The sequence below is a fragment of the Panicum virgatum genome, chromosome 3N (genome assembly GCF_016808335.1).
Source record: "Panicum virgatum strain AP13 chromosome 3N, P.virgatum_v5, whole genome shotgun sequence".
Taxonomy (NCBI): Eukaryota; Viridiplantae; Streptophyta; class Magnoliopsida; order Poales; family Poaceae; genus Panicum; species Panicum virgatum.
In genome coordinates, this window is record NC_053147.1 from 62,318,997 (window position 1) to 62,326,253 (window position 7,257).

General features: G+C 43.7%; 1 long non-coding RNA gene across 1 annotated transcript; it reads left to right on the plus strand.

Annotated features, from left to right (window-relative positions):
• Positions 1–212: 212 nt before the first annotated feature.
• Positions 213–642, plus strand: LOC120663713. Its single transcript, XR_005670604.1, has 2 exons — positions 213–319; positions 469–642. It is a non-coding gene; the product is annotated as an uncharacterized LOC120663713 (long non-coding RNA).
• The last annotated feature ends 6,615 nt before the right edge of the window (positions 643–7,257 follow it).

The following is a 7,257-nucleotide window of genomic DNA, read 5'->3' on the forward strand; positions in this document are numbered from 1 at the left end:
TGCCTTACCAGTTGACTCTTATTCAGGTACCCTTTCTAGTTCTAACAGATCTAAAAATTCTGAGATTTAGCAGTAATTCTTCTTGTTAATTATATTACCTGCTAAGCTGTTCTAGTATTCAGGTACCCTTTCTAGTTCTAATAGATCTGAAAATTCTGAGCTTTATCAGTGATTTTTCTTGTTTATTATATTACCTGCTAAGCTGTTCTAAAAAATTCTAATTAAAGAGAGTGTTGGGAGAAAAAATAATTGCATTGACCCATACTGATCTCCTTCTGTAGTGTTCTGATCAGTGGCTTACCAATGCACCTGTAATCAGGTACTTAATGCACCAGCATGGCTGTTAGGATTAATGGAGTGACAATTCATTTTGCTCTTCCGCTGAACCAATATCTGCAGCCTGTGATTGAACAACTTTTCTTTCGATGAGCAAGCACAACCTATTCATTTTTTCATCAACTTTTGCAGGTTTAATGAGCTCTGTTATTTGCGGTTCTCCATTGGTGATTGGCTGATAACTTCTGCTATCCATATTATAAAGTGGTTTTTAAAATCAGTTACTTTTCATCTGCCTAGCTTGGGCGCAGTCTGCTGGATGTTTGAAGTCTTGATGGGTTATCATCTGATAATTCTCTTTCAACATTGAATCTGGGCATAAGTCATTCTCTTGTTAACAGGTAAAGCTTCCAAGGCTACCACTATATTGCATCTTCATTTCATTCTCTTGTTACCGTACTACTCATTTTGCTAAAAAATATCTTGTGCCTAGTGTATTAGATCCTGACCCATATGGAATAGCATTATGTATGATTTACTGAAGATATAAAGAAAAATTTAGCGATATTCAGATTAATAACAAGGTGCCCCAGGGTCTTGGTCTCTTGGATGTCTAGTTGCCTACATGCCATGTAAATATTACACCTTGTGCCCACAGGAAAGTTCTTCAAACATTAACCTTGTGCAGCTTACAAGTATACAACTTTGCTAATTCTGAAGAAAGCCTAGATATGGGGGCAGTTTGATGACAAAACTAGCAGAAAACCCCTTTCTAATTATCATGGTTATGTGTCACAAGTACCAATTGTGCATCCAGTAAGTCATTCATGAAACCAAAGACAAAGAACAGAATTAACTATAGCAATCTCAGACAAAGAATGAACGCGAGAGACTCATACCTGAATCCTACCCTGAATCCTACCCTAAATAGTAAGCAAATAGCAAGATCTGCAACAAGCAAGAAGATCTGCAGAAGAACAAGCAAGAAGAGTAAGCAAATAGCAAGAACGCATACCTGAATCCTACCCTGAATCCTAGACATAATGGATAGTGAGGAACTGAGGAAGCGAGAACGCATACCACACAGACCACACGGTGTCAGTTCACGGCGTGTGGATCTCTGGTGATGGCGAGGTGCGGCGGCGGAGGGGAGGGGACGCCGGCTCGTCGCACACGAGGTGGGTCAGCTCCGGCGAGGTCCTGGTGGCGCGGTGCGGCCTGCGGCGGAGGGGAGGGGGAGGGTCGCCGGCTTGTCGCGTTCGAGTTGGGACGGATCCGGCGAGGTGAGGCGGCTCCGGGGCACCGGCGATGTGGGGGAGGGTCCGAGGAGAGGAGATAGGGTAGGGCGTAGGAGCGGCTGGCGGCGGCTTGGCGCCAGGTAGCTGGATGGGGAGGGCAGACGACGAGGATGGAGTAGCGGTGGAGGAGGGCCGGCCGGCGGCGGCGCCTGGACGCGGAGGAGGAGCGGCGCTTCTCGCCTGGACACGACGCGGCTCGGGGAAGCGCTCGCCCCGGGGGAATCACGAGGATGCGGCAGGGGGCGAGGGCGGTGCGGCCGGCACGGCGTGCCGGGCCGGGGAGGTCGACGGCGAACCGCGGCGGCGCACGCGGGCGAGGGCCGGCCGGGGATCCACGCGCGGCCGGGGGCGGGGGTGGCGCGGCGGCGCACGAGTGCGGGCGAGCGAGCAGGGGGCGCGGGCGAGCGAGCGAGCAGGGGCGGGTTGGGGATGACGTCGATCTGAATTGGGCGGCGAAGGGGGTAATTTGTTGGGGGTGGCTCGGTTAGTGCCGGCTGGTATTACCAGCCGGCACTAACGTGCCCCCGTGACGTCAGATGGGACACGTTAGTGCCGGCTGGTAGTTCTAGCCGGCACTAACGTTCTCACATTAGTGCCGGCTAGAACTACCAGCCGGCACTAACGTGTCCCATCTGGCGGGAATTGTAAATTCGCCACGCCAGTTACCATTTATAATAAATTTTTAATATTCATAAATTTATTCATAATAGGCTTAATAATTAAAATAATAAAACAAAAATTTATATCTTAAATTTTTTAGCTACACAATAATTATAGTAATTATATCTACACAATAACAATAGCAATTGAAGTAAATTAACAAATATGCTACTATTATCAATTATGTGTTGCTTATAGGGTTTATATGTTAGTATACTTCTATTATTTGTAATAAATCGAAAAAATTTCAGATTGATCCATGCAAAAATATTCAAAAGTCTTTTCAGTAATAGCCAATACAATGATGTAATCAATTCGCAAATTACTTGATTATTTGTTTGTAATTTAATGTTTCAACACTCCTAGTAATGCAAAATTAGTGAAAGTAAATAATAGTTATGCCATGCAAAAATATAATATTATTTGAAGATGATATTGTGTCCTAATTGGATGAATAGTATCGAGAATTGAGACAAATACGACGCGGTGCGTTACATTACATCACTTAATGAGAAAATATAATATATAATTTATATAAAAGTACTACTCATCATCATTATCTACTGGAACATTTATAATCTTCCTTTTGATGAAAGTGCCTTGGACGTGATCACGCCGTAAGTAAGGCGTGTCCTCTTTGGATAAGAGGATGCTGGGGTCAACGTCAACTGAGAATGGAGGAAGGTCATCAATCTGGTCATAATCTTCCGAATTGTCCGAAATATTCTCGACTCCAACAACTTTTCTTTTACCTGGAAGAACTATGTGTCGTTTCGGCTCATTTCCAGCCTTGTCTGCTTGAGACGTCTTATCCGACTTTTTTTTCGGTTTGCTCGACATGTCCTTCACATAGAACACTTGTGTCACATCCTTGGCTAGAACGAATGGCTCATCTTTATATCCAATCTTTTTAAAATCGACTATGGTCATCCCATACCGGTCCTTCGTTACGCCTCCTCCAGCCACCCATTCGCAACGAAACAGAGGGACAACTATGGGTCCATATTCAAGTTCCCATATCTCCTCTATGACACCATAGTAGTTGTTTTTTTCTCCATTACTGTTTACTATACACATACAGACACCACTGTTTTGGTTGGTGCTTTTTTTATCTTGAGCTCTCGTGTAAAATGTATACCCATTGATTTCGTACCCTTGGTATTGCTGGACGGTTATTGATGGTCCCCTGGCCAGCCATTGAAGTTCTTGATCAACTGTGTTGTTGCCCAATAATTTTCGTCTGAACCAGCCGTCAAAAGTTTTTATATGTTGGCGTGTAATCCAAGCAAAATTCTTCTGTGGATTTTCGGACCGTATAATATTCATGTGCTCATCAATATAGGGAGCCACCTTGGATGAATTCTGAAGAACCGTGAAGTTTGCTTGGCTGAATTCACTACAAGAGATGTTCATATTACATTTCTTTCCTAGTGTGCCTTTTCCCTTTAGTCGCCCCTCATGGTGTGACACGGGGAGCCCAATCGGATTGAGACCAGGAAGATAGTCAACGCAAAACTCAATGACCTCCTCTGTTCCATAGCCCTTAGCAATGCATCCTTCTGGGCGAGAACGTTTGCGCACGTACTTCTTCAATACGGCCATGAACCTCTTGAAAGGGAACATATTGTGTAGAAAAACAGGACCCAGGATAGTTATTTCTGTCACAATATGAACTAGAAGGTGTGTCATAATATTGAAGAAGGAAGGTGGGAAGACCATCTCGAAGCTGACAAGACATTCGACAATGTCTTTCTGCAGCTTTATTAGATTATTTGGATTAATTGCTTTTTGCGAAATTTCATTCATGAACGCACAAAGCTTTACAACTGCCAATCTCACATTTTCTGGTAGAACACCCCTCAGTATAACCGGAAGTAGTTGTGTCATCAGGACGTGGCAGTCATGTGACTTCAAGTTTTGGATTTTCTTCTCTTTCACATTTATTATGCCCTGTATATTTGAGGAGTACCCAGACGGGACCTTGATACTGTTCAAGCAATCGAACATACTTTCCTTCTCCTCTTTGCTCAGATTATAGCTGGCAGGTTTTAAATAGTGGCATCCTTTGTCTCTCTTTTCGGGTTGCAAGCCTTTTCATCCAGCTAGCTGTTGCATGTCGCGCCTTGCTTCCAATGTGTCTTTTGACTTACCATACACTCCCAGGAATCCTAGTAGGTTTACGCAAAGATTCTTCGACAGATGCATCACATCAATTGCGTTGCGAACCTGTAAGACTTGCCAATAAGGTAGGTTCCACAATATAGACTTCTTCTTCCACATTGGAACATGTCCATGGTCATCCTTGGGAACAGGTTGCCTACCGGGACCCTTTCCAAATACTACCTTCACATCCTTGATCATCGAGAACACACGCTTTCCATTACGAAATAGAGGCTTAGGACGAGTTTCGGGCTCTCCTTTGAAATGCTTCCCTTCGGTTCTTAGGGGGTGATCGGTTGGAAGAAATCGACGATGGCCCATGTATACGCACTTCTTACAGTGTTTCAAATAAATGCTATCGGTCTCATCATAACAGTGGGTGCAGGCCATGTATCCCATGTTCGACTGTCCCGAAAGTTTTGCAAGTGCAGGCCAATCATTGATGCATACAAAAAGCAAAGCTCGGAGGTTGAAGGACTCCTGTTTATACTCATCCCACACACGTACACCTTCTTCTTTCCAGAGTAGTAATAGATCATCCATCAAGGGTTGCAGGAACACATCAATGTCGTTGCCAGGTTCTTTTGGCCCTTCTATAAGCACCGGCATCATGATGAACTTACGCTTCAGGCACAACCAAGGAGGAAGGTTGAACATACATAGGGTCACAGGCCATGTACTATGAGCGCTGCCAAACTCACCGTACGGATTCATTCCATCAGTACTTAGAGCAAATCTTATATTTCTTGGGTCGTTGTCAAATTGAGGATACTCTCGGTTAAGATTTCTCCACTGAGACCCATCTGCTGGGTGTCTGATCATGTGATCCTCCTTACGGTCTTCTTTGTGCCACCGCATCAACTTAGCGTTATCCTTGTTTTTGAAAAAGCGCTTCAGACGTGGTATTATAGGGAAGTACCACACCAACTTTGCGGGAACTCTCTTCTTTACCGGCTGCCCATCAACATCACCTGGATCATCTCGCCTAATCTTATACCGCAATGCGCTGCAAACAGGACAAGCTTCCAAGTTCTCGTATTCACCGCGATACAGGATGCAGTCGTTAGGACATGCGTGAATCTTCTGCACGTCCAATCCAAGAGGGCAAACCATCTTTTTAGCTTCGTATGTTGTTGACGGCAGTTCATTACCCTCAGGAAGTATGTTCTTTACAATCTTTAATAGCTCACCAAATCCCTTATCGGTTACACCATTAGTTGCCTTCCATTTCAGCATCTCCAGCGTGGTACCCAACTTCTTTTGCACCGGTTTGCAATTAGGGAACAACGGCCTTTTGTGATCCTCCAACATCTTCTCGAACTTTAATGCCTCCTTCACAGTCTCACTGTCTTTCTGTGCATCAAGTAACGCCTGACCTAGCTCGTCAGGTGGCTCCTCTTGTGCAACATTTGCTTCACCCTCGTCCATTGGTTCATCTTGAAAGCCACCTGCTTCATGAACCCATGCCCAATCTGGAAGATTGTTATCACCATCGTCATCTTCTTCATTATCTTCCACCATAACTCCAACTTCGCCGTGCTTAGTCCAAAGACTATAGTTACTCATGAAACCATTCAAGGCCAGGTGATTCCATAGAGTATCTCTTTTTCGGAATTCCTTTTTATTTTCGCAAACACTGCATGGACAACACATTAAACCCTTTGGCGACCTATTTGCCATTGCCGCTTTGAGAAAAGAATCTAAACCCTGAATCCACGCCGAGGTGCTCCGGCTTCCGTGCATCCATTGCCGGTCCATCTGTACAAATTAAAAAAAAATCATGCTCATTATCCCTAAAAACAGGTTACTATGAAGTAATTCAAAAAAAATGTAAATGTGTCATAGACCACCTATCTAGTAAATTTAAACTAAATAGCAAAATAAATTGGCACAATAACATATAGACATGTCACCATGAAATAATTCAAAAAAACTCATTCTAAATGTGTGATAGTCAAACTATATAGTAATCATTCTCTAAAAAGCAACAAATCAATTCTACCTTGCTCAAATTAATGAACAAATTAATAAATCATGCTCATTTTTCCTCATCCTTAAAATCCTTAAAATTTTGCATAATAACATATACACATGTCCCCGTGAAATAATTCAAAAAAATTACTCTAAATGTGACATAGTCAAACTATCTAGAAAACCTTCTCTAAAAAGTAACAAATCAATTCTATTTTACTCAAATTAATGAATAAATTGGAAAATTATGCTCATTTTTCCTCAACCTTAATATCACTATTTTCTTTATCTAGAAAGCATGAAACAAAGAATAAACACCGTGAAAGAAGAGTGGAAGAAGCTACTAACCTTTGATGCACTTGGATGGGTGAAATCCTCACAAATTTGGGGGAAAATGGGCAGCACCTCCCCTCTAACACGCCATGAGAGAGAGGAGGAGCTCGGCCAAATGAAATGGTCGGGCTGGGGAAGAAGGAGTGCCTGGCTTATACGGTGCAAGTTAGTGCCGGCTAGTGGATTTAGCCGGCACTAAGTGTGGACATTTAGTGCCGGCTAGATTTACCAGCCGGCACTAACATGCAATTGACCAAGTTAGTGCCGGCTAGAATCATCAGCCGACACTAACGTGTCTTTTGACCGTTGTGGCAGACGGGCTGACCGTTGGGGGATGGCACGTTAGTGCCGGCTGGAGTTTCTAGCCGGCACTAACGTACCCGCTTTGTACGGTTCATGCACGTTAGTGCCGGCTCCTATTTGACCGGCACTAACGTGCTGGTACCAATGTGCGTTTCTCCAACAGTGAACTGATTTCAGAGAGGCATATATACTCATCAGCTCTTTCCCAGCCTGTTTTCTTAACGTCGATCATCATGATCTAGGTAATGTACTAATT